The following is a 16,518-nucleotide window of genomic DNA, read 5'->3' as shown; positions in this document are numbered from 1 at the left end:
TGATATGACACACTCTTCAATGTAATCTATTCAGTCACCCTGAAATAGCATCATAATGCTGGCTAAATTATTGATTGATTATGATAATCACAGTATTATTCAATGGTTGCAAAAGAAAATTAATGACAAAAATAGATTTGTTCAACTCAAGCCAGTTGAGCTTGAGTAAATCGATTGCTTGCTCAAATTATCTTTTATTGCTACAAAATTTCGTTTTGTTGTATTTCATCATACAAACGTGATTCGATAAACAATATTCACATCTTTTACAATTGAATTCTCCCTATGATATTGCTCGTAATAGGGTATAGCTACCTGAAACTCACTTCATTCTAATCATATTTATCAAGATCATCAAGTTCTTCACGTTTACCATACTTTCTCAAGATAATCAAAAATTACATACTCATAGTTTACTTATTCTTACATCACACTTGGTTGTGATTTGAAAAAAGGAGGGAGCAACTCCAAGCAAAAGAATTTGTATCAATCCAAATATATTAAAGTTTTCCAAGAAGAAGTGAGGAAGAAGTTACCTCACAAAACGCCCCTCCGTATTGCTATTAGTGGAAGCCTATTCAAACATTAGCTGACAGATACACTACGTCACAAAATGTCAACCAATCACGAGGCAGAAAACTTCAGATTAGTTCAAGGTCACGCCCACAATTGGCTCTCATTGGCTGATGACTCTACGTCACTGGATGAGCTACATTTTATTGTCATTCGAGGCTATGCAATTCAAAATTGGAATCGGCATTTTCTGAAACTCGAGATAAGTAAAGAGATTCAATGTTTGAAATATTATAGGAATTGAAGAAAATTTCAAATACATGCACTATCGACTCATAACATAGCATACAATACAATATGATGGAAAGGGCCACAAAATAATTAAAGTTGAATTTCCTCAATAGTGAGTATTTCTGAACATTGCATTATTCCAAATCTACTCATATCTCACGATTCGAGTTAAAAGTTTTCGAAGTTTTGCAGTTTCGCTGCAAATTGGATTGGATTTTTTTTAATAATGTCAGTAATTTGACTCCTACCTATGATTCGTCAATCAACAACAAATACCTATAACTGAAGTTTTCGGGTTCTTTTTCTACCATTTTAAAGCGTTCTGGAGACTTGAGAAAACACACAAAATTTATTGTTATATTGTAAGACTCATTTCAAACTATTTATCTGAATCTTCAGAAGTTCGGAAGAAATCATCTACACTTGAGATTTTTATTTTCCTCTCTATTTCTATAAAAAGTAACCCCATACAGAAAAGAGATAAATAGCATCTACACTTATTATTCCAAGCTCTGTCGGACCATCTTTAATTTTTTACCTTTGGGCTCTGCGTCAGATCAAGTAGATCCAAAAACAAAATCAGATTAACTACATTCAAGCGAAATTTTTCGAATATTTTCATAACATAAAATACCTTTAGAATTAAAAAGGCACCTAAACACCTTCGGAGTGCCTTACTCAGAGGCGGTATCACAAAGCTGCCTGCATTCCTTCACTGTATCTCTCCTTCTTCCTCATCTCCTTCTACTTCTTCTTCTGCTTCTTTTCTGAAATTCTCTTGCCAAATTCCTTCTTCCGCTGTCAGACATCAGGTCTACTCTTTTCGCTGTCAATCTAAAGCCAGATTCGCAATTAGCGGTGACTTCTTTTGCATTCTTCTTTCTTTTGCTTTTTCCAGCTTTTCTGTTGAGGTATTCAATTTCACTCACATCGGAAGGCATGTGATTTGCATGGCAGAGAGTACACAGAGAATTAGCGCTAACCATTGAGAGGTATTTCAGTACAGTAAAGTATAGGTAGAGAAAGGTATTTCAGTACAGTATAGCATGGGTAGAGAAATGTATTACTTTTCACAGTACACAGAAATCTGCACTGCTAAGCGAAAGGGCCGTATCTACAAATTTTCATATTTTGAGTTATATATCGAATACCATGTATTTTTAGGCGGGGAATCCAATGGACTAGGTTTAAAAGACGTATCTGCAAGTATAGCCGTATCCGTTCTCGAGATATAGACACTTTGCTATAAGCAGTATAGCCGTATCTACAAAACCAGCAAGCAAGAACACAGCATAAGAGCAGTATCTACTAGTACTAAGCAAAAGAGCAGTAAGTGCATTGTCAGATACTGCTCTTTGCCTGAGTATTGTAGCAGTGATTTGGCAGATACGGCTGTTATGAAAAATAAAAGCTGTAGATACTGCTCTTATCCTTAGCTCAGCCTGACGGTTTCTTGTTAGTTGCCGCCAAAAATCTTATGTTTTTAGGCTAGGTCAGACTGTGTTGTGAGTTTTTACTAGCTGCAAAAGTGTGTATGAAAAGCCGGTTCAGTAACAATAAATGTTACGAATAAATGTAAAGACATATGAAAGGCTTACAATGGTGTTTGTTTGTTGTAACTGTAGTGAACATACTTCACTAAATAACAGATCGAAATTTATTGTGCATCGGTCAGTTTGTCAAATACCGGTATGTGAAGAGCCTGGAGTTATGAACCAACTGGAATTTGGTGCTAACAACAATAATAAACCCAACCAGAAAGTAACTATCATCAGTCTGCAATAACTAATATAATTTCAATCTATGATTAATGAGTATTTCACAAGTGAACATTAAATAATAACCCCATAAAGTATTAGTAAGGTACCGGTAATGGATAAGTTATTAGGTACCTACTTAACGAATTTCATTGCTTGGATAATATAATGTTATTACTACAGTCATTTTTAATTCAGTACCCAAGTGTCACACAATAGAAAAATGAGCAAAATTATTTGCTAGATTATTCAGTAACTTATCCCATTGGAGTAAATCATATCCTAACCAAATACATTGTAATACTATACTAACCTTTACTATTGTAATACTATCGTAGCTTGGTTGATAGAAAAATGTTTCAACTTGACAATACCTTTTTTGTAGGAAGATTTTCTGTTGGTTCATTGATATTTGATTTTAGACATGGCATTATTTGACACTCAAACAGTTAAGCCTTAAATTAATCATTTTACTGTTTTACCAAGTCATCATTCGCTGGATTTCAAGAAAGATTACAACGAGGAGACTGAATACCAGCAACTTGATTTTCTTCAAACAAAGATATTGAAAAAGAGTAGGGGTAAAGTGAGAGTACTGCCCCAAAGCTGCCCCAAAGCTGCCCCAAAGCTGCCCCCAAATCTGCCCCAAATCTGATTCTTGGTTCTAACCTTGCCCAATCCAATGTAATCTGATCTAACCTAACCTAGCCATACCCCTAATCTCACAATAAACCTCAAATGAAGATTTCCCACTTTTTTGGAAAAAAAAACTAGATCCAGCTTTTTTTATTTCTTGAATAACTAAGAAACCGTTAATTTTACAAAAAATCTACAAGAGTAACTTTTTCCAGTAAATCACATAACGAATCCATTGACACCCCATTTGTCAAGATTGAACAAAAAATAAGGATCTCATGGGAAAACTAGATCCAGCTTTTTTTATTTCTTGAATAACTAAGAAACCGTTAATTTTACAAAAAATCTACAAGAGTAACTTTTTCCAGTAAATCTAATAACGAATCCATTGACACCTCATTTGTCAAGATTGAACAGAAAATAAGGATCTCATGGGAAAACTAGATCCAGCTTTTTTTATTTCTTGAATAACTAAGAAACCGTTAATTTTACAAAAAATCTACAAGAATAACTTTTTCCAGTAAATCTAATAACGAATCCATTTGTCAAGATTGAACAGAAAATATGGAAAAAGTAGATCCAATTTCTTGAATAACTAAGAATAATTTTTTTCAGTAAATCCATTATTTGTCAAGGGATCCTAACTCTGAAACTGAGCAACAAGCATTTTTATGTTGAGACCCTTTCTTAAGCAAACCTCAGCACTAAACCCCCCCCCCACACAAGGGGGGGGGTTGGGGGGGCTTAACCCTCTGCCTTTAACCTGAACTACTTGAAAACTCACCTCAGGTTGTATTGAGAAGAAAAAAATATATAATAAAAATGTATAGGAAAGAAGTCAAGTCGGATATATTACTTGTTGATCAGAGTGTACATCTTGATGAGAGTATTACCAAATATGAGTATATCACTCACACACCATATATTCAACAGACATTTAATCACAATGATGAAATTCGAATTAGTTTAAAACAAGAAGATATTTATACACTTCCAAGTAGAAGTTTTCTCATAATTGAAGGCGAAATCAAAGTGAAAGACAAGAATGATGTTGAAACCAAGGACTTTTCACTTATCAATAATGGAGTTGCATACCTATTTGATGAAATCAGATATGAATTGGGAGGGGTTGAAGTTGATCGCACACGTAATGTAGGATTGACAACAACCATGAAAAACTATCTACGTCAATCAAAACTCAATGAAAAAATTATGGAGAATGCAGGATGGAAGTTGACTGGATGGAAAAGTTTAGATAAATTCTGCTTTTGCATTCCTCTGGATATGTGGTTAGGTGTAATGGAAGACTATAGAAAAGTTCTATTAAATGTTTGTCAGGAAATTGTTCTATTAAGATCATCATCAGACTTAAATTGTATTGAATCAGAGACAGCAAAATTGGTGAAAATTGATATTACAAAACTACAATGGAAAGTACCCTATATACATGCTTCTGACACTGTTCGTCTTGATCTGCTGAGTTTAACACATAGTGATATACCAATTACCATTCCATTCAGATCATGGGAATTGCATGAATTTCCACAATTACCTGAAACTACCAATCTTCAATGGACAGTTAAGACAACTTCAAACATATTGAAACCTAGATTCATTATTCTTGGATTTCAAAAGAATAGGAAAAATGTTATAACTGCTAACGGGTCACATTTCGATTTCTGTAATCTGAACAATGTTAATCTCTATTTAAATGCTCAATCATTCCCCTATGAAAATATTGTTGGTAATAAACATTTATTGTATCACATGTTCTCTGAATTCCAAAATGAATACTATCCTTATGACAGCAGTACATCAATTGAGTATAAAACATTTGATGAATATGCACCATTGGTTGTTATAGACTGTAGTAAGCAAAATGAACTATTGAAATCTGGTGCAATAGACATAAAGTTGACATTGGAAACAACAAATAATTTCTCAGAAAAAACCAGTGCCTACTGTTTAATCCTCTATGATAATGAGTTTGAATATACACCACTGAGTGGAACAGTAAAAAGAGTATTATAAATCTTCTATAAAATAACAAAGAACTAGACATTATTCAAATCAAAAGTATTATCTACAAATGTATCAATATTTTACCTTCAGTATCATCCCATTGATTTGTAGAATTGTTCTTGTCTTGATCTCAACCATTTTCTTCAAATTTAATTTTAAAGCATTATATTATTATTCAATTTATCAGCTTCTTTCAAAGCAAAATACTGACTGTGATTATATAGTGCTATCCATATGAGCTTAGATTTTTCATTAAAGTTGAATAATGTTCTTGGTCTGGGTAACCAAACCTACATTTTTTTCTGGGTGTACTCACCTACATCTACAATTTTTTTCTGGGTGTACTCACCTAAACCTAAGATTTTTCATCTATATTTATTACATTTTTTTCATACCATTCTTTAAAAGAGATTCCAGAGGAAAGTGAGAATTGTTGGATTAAGTTTGGATCAGTCATATACTTCCATTCTTTTTCATTATTGAGATTGATGTTTGGTATGAAAGTTGCAGCTAATGGTATACATTGTAAAAAATGGAAAAAATTCTGAATCAAATTTTTGATATCAACATTAATATCTCTATTATTATCTTTATTATACAAATATCGACCAAATTTATCAACACTCATGATCTATTTTTATTATATATTTTTTTCTTCTTAATACAACCTGAGGTGAGTTTTCAAGTAGTTCAGGTTAAAGGCAGAGGGTCAAGCCCCCCCAACCCCCCCCCTTGTGGGGGGGGGGGGTTCAGTGCTGAGGTTTGCTAAAGAAAGGGTCTCAACATAAAAATGCTTGTTGCTCAGTTTCAGAGTTAGGATCCCCTTGACAAATAATGGATTTACTGAAAAAAATTATTCTTAGTTATTCAAGAAATTGGATCTACTTTTTCCATATTTTCTGTTCAATCTTGACAAATGGATTCGTTATTAGATTTACTGGAAAAAGTTACTCTTGTAGATTTTTTGTAAAATTAACGGTTTCTTAGTTATTCAAGAAATAAAAAAAAGCTGGATCTAGTTTTCCCATGAGATCCTTATTTTTTGTTCAATCTTGACAAATGGGGTGTCAATGGATTCGATATGTGATGTACTGGAAAAAGTTACTCTTGTAGATTTTTTGTAAAATTAACGGTTTCTTAGTTATTCAAGAAATAAAAAAAAGCTGGATCTAGTTTTTTTTCCAAAAAAGTGGGAAATCTTCATTTGAGGTTTATTGTGAGATTAGGGGTATGGCTAGGTTAGGTTAGATCAGATTACATTGGATTGGGCAAGGTTAGAACCAAGAATCAGATTTGGGGCAGATTTGGGGGCAGCTTTGGGGCAGCTTTGGGGCAGCTTTGGGGCAGTACTCTCACTTTACCCCTACTAAAAAGGAGTTTCCAACTCCAAAAGTACGAGTTGAGCCAGAGGGGTTCCCTATGGAGAAGAAACAAGCTCTGATGAAAGCATTGCGCCCCATACTTCCCCCAAACAGAAGAAAATTTTGGAATGAACATCCAACTTCATCATCTTCTTGCTAGCCTCAGTTATGATTTTTTTCATATTTCAATTAGTCATGTTATTTCATATTTCATAATAAGCAATGTAACTCTTGTTGTTGATATCTCAATGCTTATTTCCCAACTAACTGTTTTCTCTACAAAATAGCTAAAATAGAAAAACAATTTCATTTTCTTCCCTTGAATGAATTTTTTATTGATACACTATTTCAGTACGCCTTTCCTTTACTGATACATTGAATTAGATGAGCTTTTTATTTTCCAATTGAGAAAGAAATTATTTTTCAACCTATTATATATGGGAACACAACATATTGGTTGGCGACTTCCGGAACGGATAGGAACCAAAAGAAGAAGATGGGAACACAAACAAAAAAGTTGAATTAAAGAATCTGTATAATATTAATAGGCAATTTAATCAATAAGCATAATGTATATGTCACATACTGCCATTACAACTTGTAGCTCATTATCATAAAGGGAGAGAATGCTAAGCAAAAGAGCAGTATCTGTCAGTTACTGCCCTCCTGCTTAGCACCAATTTCTTCATGAAGGAAGAGCCTGCGAAGCAAAAGAGCATTATATGTCACTTACTGCCCTCTTGCTTAGCACAAAGCTTTTTTAAAAGGCAGTATGTGCATTATTATGTGGAAAACATAAAAAAACATAGAAAAATATTGCATAAATCAATTCTAAGTGACAAAAAGTATATTAATCCACCAATAGTATGTTGAAAAAAGTTCAGGCCCGGTGACAGCCCTCAGTTTATTGTTGCCAAATTTCAAATCCAATTTACTCGAAACTTGGTTTTTGCAGATACTGCCTTTTCGCTTAGCAGGGCAGATTATATCTAATGTTGTTTCATTTATGCCACAGGTAGAAAAAGTATATTATTATATAGGTAAAGTTTGATATTTTTTAATACTATTATACACATTATACAGATACAGTATAATATTTTAATGGTATTTGTAGTCAATAATTCTACAATATTGCATCACTCTAAAGAAAACTTTAACCACACAAGCATGAATAATTACAAATATTTAGAGAGAGACAACAAACAAAAATTATAATTCGATGTTTCGCTGAAAGTGATGTTGGATTGTAGTAAAAAATATAAATTATTGATTACACTAAATATGTAGTTACTTCGAACATACTTTTGGCGAATTATACAAATGAATAGAAATTCGGAGGAGGAACAGTTTTGGACTGTGCCTTTTGGTTCTCCACCAAATTATTCAAAACAATAACAGTGTTATAAATTATGCCTATAGGAATATGTTTCTTTAGCGGTCTCTCGTGTTATGTAGTAACATAAAATGAAACAATCTAAATAAGACTAAACCTATTTCGGACTATGTGTGACCTTGGGAGAGGAATAGCACAAGGTTACCTCATTTTTTCCCTCTATAATTTTGATGATGTACTTATTGTATGAATCAATGAATCTCAAATTTTTCCTGGTAGTACCTATACTTTTAATTATTAGTATGAGGTACCTCCAGTCTTGCTGGGATTGAAGGAATCACTCAGGTCCGACATGATATCTATGGCTCCGACATTTCTGATCGTTGCAAACCTATCTTTGTTGATTCGTGAACTCTAAGTTTATCAGTTGATTTGCAATTTTTCGATTTTGTGACACACTCTTTAAAAACACTAATAGAGAACTGCTTTAGTTACATCATTGTTAACTCTTGTAAAATTGACAGTAACTAGAAACAAGAGTTTGTTACTGAAGGAGTTAGTACCCACCTTTGATAACTATGATAGTTGAATCTAAGACATTCACCGGTTTATGTACTTAAACCTATTACAACTCTATCAACGATATACCACAATACTAATCCTTACAATGACTATACTATATCAATTATAACTATAGTAAAGTTTCAACTGTTGTAATGAAAACCTATTATAACTATAGTTGTATTGTGGAGCGCCATAGCATGAATGGGTAGAGAGAGGGCACATTGATTTAGGAGATGGAACAAGCAGTTAGCTGCCGTGTTGTTCCACTGGCTTTACAATGCTCGTAACTTAGAAATTGTTCAGCTATTAATTTCCACAGGCTCGACGCTCGACAGAACAACTCCAAATAATTAAGTTCGCATTCGTTTATAGACAGAGATTTGATTCTGACTGTCAGCATTTCTCATTAACAACATTGAAGCTCCCCATTCAATCAATGCTGACAGTTGGAGAATGAATCTCACTTCAGTGCGCCAACTGAGATAGGCTGTTGCCTGCCATTTTGACAGGAGCTAGCTACCAGATTTTAAGCTTACACTCTTATCTTTTTCCATTTTTATTAAGCTACTTCTTCTTCTTCCTTTTCTCCCTCTATTCCTATACACTTATCTTCTTCTTCTGAATCAATATTTTCTTCTTATCCTTGCTTAGTTGCTTTTTACATTGTCTCATCTTTTAAATATTTTTCGCCACACTGCACAGAAAGCAGCTGTTTTCCAGTCCCTACGTAGATCTGAAAGACATTGTTTGCAGACGACTCTCGTCTGAAATCAAAACAGGTTTCTTTCCGGCCTAGGCCGGAAAGAGTACCCTTTCCAGCCGCTAACATGGAACTAAGAAAGGTAATCAAAAAACTTTTCATTATTTGTGTTCATTATTCAATAATTAAAACATTTATAATAATATAATCTTATTGTCATTTGTAAGAATAAAAAAGTATAAACTCAACCTCCCACATAATTGAACATTATCATCTAGGTTATTTATACAAATCAGAATAAAAAATGAAAATACTTGGACAATTTCCTGATTTCAGATTACCTCAGATTTGCTAGAGCTATCATCTTCCACTCCTGCTTTCGGAAGTGCTTAGTAAACAACTATTCTCATATATATATATTGTTTATTTTTGTGTGTGGCGAAAAATAGCGTTCGCACCACGGGCAAAATGTTTTTCCGGCTCTCAATCTTTTGAAAACCGATTTCGAGCCGGAAAAATCTCATTTTCTGCTCTAGGTGCGAAATATACTATTCCTGTATCCCATTTCCACCTAGATTTGCATTTTTTTCTTCCATCAACTCTTCCCCTTTTACTTATCTTCCTAATTCTTTATTTCCACCTTTTCCTACAATCGTTTAACATTCCTTTCCCCATATTCTCTCTCTATTGTATTGTAACATACATAGATGAAGAAATCTAATCTAATCAAATCCATCTCATAATTATGTTCATCTCGTTTGTGAGAGCTTTCCCATTTTTCTCTTATCTTTGCTCCTTTTCCATCTCTATTTTTAGCTCTTCATCCTCCCTCCTACTTATTCTTCACTTTTCTACTCTATAATAATCTCTCCTATTTTCCTCCAACCTCCTTACAGCAATAGAAAATCGAAAGTTAGTTTCAGAGGGACATACATGATCAGCATGTTAACTGTCACCAATAATAATCATTTAAGTCATGAGAATCATTTGTATAATTTGACCATCTTAATGATTCCAATCACTTATCATCCTCGTTGTTTATCTTTTCTGCATTTTAATTTTCCTTCTTTCTTATTCTTTCAATTCTCTTATTTTCTTCTTCTCCTTCCTCGCTTATCCTCTTCCTTCTTTTTTCAATATACTTTAATGCAATGAATAACTCAACAGCTGCATAAATGAGCAACGTGAAAATCAAATCGAAACAAAGACAAACTGAGACAAAATTGAAACAAGCACACTCCACTTCATTCATATTATCAGGTGGATGCATATGCACAGAGATCTATCCTGGAGAGTGGTCTAATCAATTAGTGGCTTGGGAAGTTAATTGATATTCTGGCTCTGATAGTTGATCACTACTCAAGATTCGGTGATTAGTATGACAATGCACGATCCAATGGAGAGGCAGAGGATTATTGGAGAAGCAAACGAAGAAGAAGAAGATGAAGAAGGAATGAGCAAATAAACGAGTAATGATCGGTTTTTGAAGGTGATCGGCAGACCTGTGATTAATTTTTTGGGAGTGGTGAGAGATTTTACTCCCCTTCTAACCCTCAGCTCTTTTTCTATCTTGTTCAACCTCTCTCTCACCCTCCTCTCAGATAATCCCTCAATCACTGTCTCACTCTCTTCTTTGGTCTCGTTCCGTTCATTAGTGTTGTGGAAAGATGCTTGTTTCCAATGTTTTGCTTTTCTTTGTAAATTTTTTCTGTAAGTCACTTATTCTGAGCTATATTAATATGTTCGGTTATCTTCAAATGCAAAAAAACTTTGCAGTAGCTACCAGTGACTGTAGTCACTCATTAGCAATAGCCTTGACTGAGGCTTTTTGAAATTCAATCCGAAAAAAGATTCTGAAATAGAAGAAATTAATATTTGAGACGGTACTTGTTTTCTAACAAATCTTAATTAGTGACAATCTTGACTCAGGCTTTTTGGAATTCAACCCGAAAAACCGAATTAGATTGGATCAATGAGCATACTTACAATCAACTAATAATATTTTGAAGTTGATAGTCTGATGCTCTATGTTTGTTCTTCCATTTCACTGGGGATGGCCACTCTCCGTAAAACAAAAATTAATATCAAAATTAGTCTCAAATTTCTTGATAACTGTGATATGATTGTGACAACTTTAAGTCGTTGTCAATCCGATATAATTATAGCCTATACATAAATATATTTTTAAGTTCAGGATGGGTGACAGAGAAAGGATATGAGATAATAATAATTCAGTAGCTAGTAAGTTTGTGTTTCTTTCATGATGCTAAATTCTCTTCAATACTTCAACTTCAACTTCAATACTCAACTCCATATTTTCCCGTTTAAAATTATAATTATGTGGAACATTTATGTATTCACCTATGTTTAATCCACATAGAATGAAAATTCAAAGTTGTATGATGATTTTTGGACTGCAGAGTGTGTTCAAGAATGCGTGAAAGACCAACCTATATTTGGGAATGTGTCATATTATCCAAATTAGGGAGAAAAGTAGCACAAGGATTGCCTTATTATTTCTCTTCCAATACTAGTAGTTCTGTGAACAGCAGACCTCACATAGTATTCTCATCCACAAGTACCTGATTGAAACTATAGACCTTATGGAAATACAGCAATAGACTGGCTTCTTCACACATCTGTGTAATCACTTGTCAGATGATTTATTATGAATAATTCTATAGTCTGATTTTTACTCTAATATTGGCGTATGAATGAGGCTCCTTTTTCCTTTTATATTATCCTTGAAATGCAAAATTTCAAAAAAACCTTGTATATACGTCGACGCACAATTAAAAAAGGAACATACCTGTCAAATTTCATGAAAATCTATTACCGCGTTTCGCTGTAAATGCATATAAACATTTAAACATTTAAATATTAAGAGAAATGCCAAACCGTCGACTTGAATCTTAGACCTCACTTCGCTCGGTCAATTATTCACATGTAGTGTTAATTGTACGAATGAGTTCTAAAGAGGAACGGGTAGTAACGATGATCAACAGAGAAACGAATAGGATCACAAAAGTGTCGGAAAATATGGTTGGAAGAAGGGAGAAACAACAAGTTAGCGCATGCGCTTTACAAAAGATATATGAGACACGCAATACAGTGCTTAGCACAAGGCACGAGGCTACTCTGAAATTGTTTTATAATGCCTTTCATTTATTTATATCAAAACGATTTTGCATTCTTAATTGGCTGTTTCTGTTGATGGTTCCTCTTCTATCTCCTTCACCACTCCTCCTCCTCATACCTCCCCTACATCCTCCACACTCGTTCTCTCACAACTACTCCTCTTTCTTCTCATCTCCTACCTCCTCCTGCTCATTCTTCATCTCCTCTTCCTCCTTTATCTCATCCTTCTTCATCTTCATCTCCTCCTTTTCCTTCTTCGTATTGTCTTCTCCTCTCATTCCTATTCTCAGTAGCCAATGACCTCTAGTGAGGGACGGTCAACAAATACATAAGTAGCTCCCTATTAATCGAGGACTAATGTTGTTGAATAGCCTATGGAACAATATCATTAGAGTCCACTTCAGTTGAATTCACGAGTAGCGATAAGTAGCAGCTCTCCATGTTGTAAACCAGGCAGCTAAGTAACTGACAATTCATCATTTACTTGTCTTAGATTATCTAAGCTTCGCTCTCTCTTCTCCTTTTGTTTTCCTTCTCGCTTTGCATCTTCTTCCACTTGGACCCTCCATTTTTCTTCATTCTATTTTTCATATTCCCAAATCCTTGATCTTCCTCTATACCTGTATCCTCTTTCTTCATCTCGAACGATTATTGATTTATCTTTTCGATTATCACTCCGCATCTTTTGAAATTCAATGAATTATTTTAACTTAAATTATTTTCAACTAGTAGGAAACCCGTGATCCGCAAGGATCTTTTTCAGAACTCGCAAACCGAAAACTTGACGTAATGAAATCTTGAAGAATTTAAAATAGGCCTATAGATATTCTCGGTTAATTAAGAATCTATATACAGAATTTCAAGTTAATCAGTCCAGTAGTTCAGACGTGATGATGCGTCAAACATAATTCTCCTATCCTTATGTGTATATAATTTTATTCTCAATGAATTCTTTTCTTATTAATTTTCAATTAATGATTATTTTAACTGATTGCAGGTTCATCTTTCATCGTCCTTTCCCTCATCATATTCCATTAGTCTCAAAATATCCTTTTTTGTGAGTGGTGTCTTATCACTCATTATCTCGTAGTCCACCCTATTCTATTTCTATCCATTTATCAAGCAATTCTATCTTATCATTATTTGCTTTCCTCTATTAAAGATCTTGTAAACCTGGTGAATATCTCCCTTGTGGATATCTTGTGATAAACTTTTCCTTCTATTTGTTCTTTCTCTCTTTCTCATTCTCTTCTTATGAAGTCCTGTACAGGTTGTGTTTCCCTTCTTCCATGTTATTCTTATTCTTCAATCTCCATTGTTCCTTCCCGTATCATTTCTCAATTCATTTATCTCACAATTTGCTCAATTTCCCCACCATGGTACTTCGTCTTGACGTTTCATTTTCTCCTCTCAAACCCTCTTTTCTCTTTATCCATCCTCACTCCACTACTCCTCGTCCTGGTCTTTCATCTATCTTTGTCTACTCCTTCATGCAACTATCATCTCCTTCATTCATTTTTTTTCATTTCTTATTTTTCTACTTCTTCCACTTGCACACTCTCCGCTTTTCCCTTCTCCCTCCTTATTTTAGATGTTTCTTGTCCCTTCTTTTCAATTATATTCCACCTTTCTTTTTCAATTTCTTCTATTCAACTTCCATCATCCATCTATTTCATTTTCTGTCTTTTCCCCTCACGTTCACCCCCCCCCTACTTTTCTTTTCACTCTCCTTCAACAGTCCACTCCACTTCAATGCTCTACATTCGAGTATTCGTTCTATTCTGCTTCATTTCCTTCCTTCATTTCCTATCCAACATCATGTTTGCTTGATTTTCTGCTCTATTTATAAAATTTCCGAAACGTACTGCAGTACCCTTACGATATTTCTCATTGTTCTTCTCTTCCTTTATCTTCTGCACCTCCAGCTCACACTATCTTCTCATTCTTTTTCTGACTTCTCCTCCTCCTGCTTACTTTCCTCCCATTCCTTCACCACTATCTTCCCCTCCCTGCTCCTCTTATTCCCCTTCTCCTAATCTTACTGGAAACAGTTTTTTCTAGTATACTTGTAGCTGCTACAACGATAATCATAAATGCATTATCTGGTGTTTTCAACTATCATCACCGTTCATTATCTGCGGTTCTGCTCACGATTAATCTCTAAATGAATCTGGAGCTTTGAAACAATAATTTTGCTTTCACTGATGTGGCCTTGGGGCATACAAGATGATGGCAGAGCGCCGAGCCTCCAACCAGTAGTCGGTCTAAATGAGAGTACGTGATTTGAAAATTGAATATTGTTGATAACCCTGAATAATATACTACATAATTTAGTGCTGCTTCACTGAAAAACCTGCTGAATTTCCGAACTCATAATCTACCTTCACCTATAGTCAACCGCATGAAAATAGTCCGAAGGAGATGAAAACAGATGAGTGAAGGTTGCCAAATAAGAGTTAACCAACGTTGTTCACAGCTGATTATAAATTATAATTTATTGAAAATGTATTTCTTCAGGGCCACTTAATTTTCAAAACTTGGAAATGGAATAATCATCTGAAAATGGCTGTTTTTTATTTCCTTATTGACCGAGCGAAGTGAGGTCTAAGATTCAAGTCGACGGTTTGGCATTTCTCTTGATGTTTGAATGTTTGAATATCTAAATGTTTATATGTTTATATGTTGCGCATTTACGGCGAAACGCGGTAATAGATTTTCATAAAACTTGTCAGGTATGTTCCTTTTTTCATTGCGCGTCGACATATATACAAGGTTTTTGGAAATTTTGCATTTCAAGGATAATATGAAAGGAAAAAGGAGCCTCCTTCATACGACAATATTGGAGTAAAAATCTGGTGTGGCGCACTCACACAACTTTCCTTGCCGTTATGAAAATTGATCACCTGACGCAAGTGTTCCCGCGCATCTCAAGTCTACTATTCAAAGATTTGAGCCATCTGGTGACAGGTCAATAACGCTGGAGACACACATGAGGTCTGCTATCTCTTCATAGTGAATGATTTAATAGAATCAACAAAAATTTGCAATTTAATAATCACATTTTTTCGAATTTAAAGCTTATTTCCAATTTTAGGTGAAAATGTTACTAAACATTAATTGTAGAGATTTTCAAGCTCAATCTACTCCACTCAATTTTGTTCCAATTGTATCTGAAGCCTGATAATTGGGAATCTATCTGCATTGATGGGGCGGAGCTCCTGAAATTTTTACATATATGGGACTTGTGGCAGTGATAGAGCTTATCGATGACTATTTTAGGTATGAATTTCATCAAAATCGTTGGTGCTGTTTCCGAGAAAATCATGAAAAACCCTGTTTTTGACAACATTTAAGAGATTGCGGTACCTTAATTTTTTTCGGAAAGCAATACTTTCCTTACCTATGGTAATAGGGCAAGGAAAGTAAAACACTAGCTAATATAGATCAGCTGAAATCAACGAATTTTTATTGGTGTAGGAGCCCTACCTGTGCTGACCTACGGCTGCACTACGAATGCAATACGGCTTTGTTTACGGAGGTAGTGGTAACGCCGACCAACCGCTCGACCAACCTGGTCGACAAAAACAATTGAATACTGTACTGGAAATTGTAACGAGTACGTACCTCCTCACACTCAGTACCCACAGACGTTACCAATTCATCAGGTGCATTATGAAATAATTATCATTCCTCAGTTGAAAAAATAATACTAAACTAGTAGCTCTGTGAACAGTAGACCTCACGCAGTATTCGCATCCACAAGTACCTGATTGAAACTATAGACCTTATGGAAATACACAGCAATAGACTGGCTTCTCCACACATCTGTGTAATCACTTGTCAGCTGATTTATGATGAATAATTCTATAGTCTGATTTTTACTTTCCTTGCCCTATTACCATAGGTAAGGAAAGTATTGCTTTCCGAAAAAAATTAAGGTACCCCAATTTCTAAATTTCCATACGTTTCAATGTCCCCTGAGTCCAAAAAACTGGTTTTTGGGTATTGGTCTGTATGTGTGTGTGTATCTGTGTACACGATATCTCATCTCCCAATCAACGGAAGGAACTTAAGGTCCTTTCACTATAAGGATCCGACACGAACAATTTCGATCAAATGCAATTCAAGATGGCGGCTAAAATGGCGAAAATGTTGTCAAAAACAGGGTTTTTCGTGATTTTCTCGGAAACGGCTCCAACGATT

The sequence above is a fragment of the Nilaparvata lugens genome, chromosome 5, assembly GCF_014356525.2.
Source record: "Nilaparvata lugens isolate BPH chromosome 5, ASM1435652v1, whole genome shotgun sequence".
Lineage (NCBI taxonomy): Eukaryota > Metazoa > Arthropoda > Insecta > Hemiptera > Delphacidae > Nilaparvata > Nilaparvata lugens.
This window is presented reverse-complemented; position numbering follows the sequence as displayed.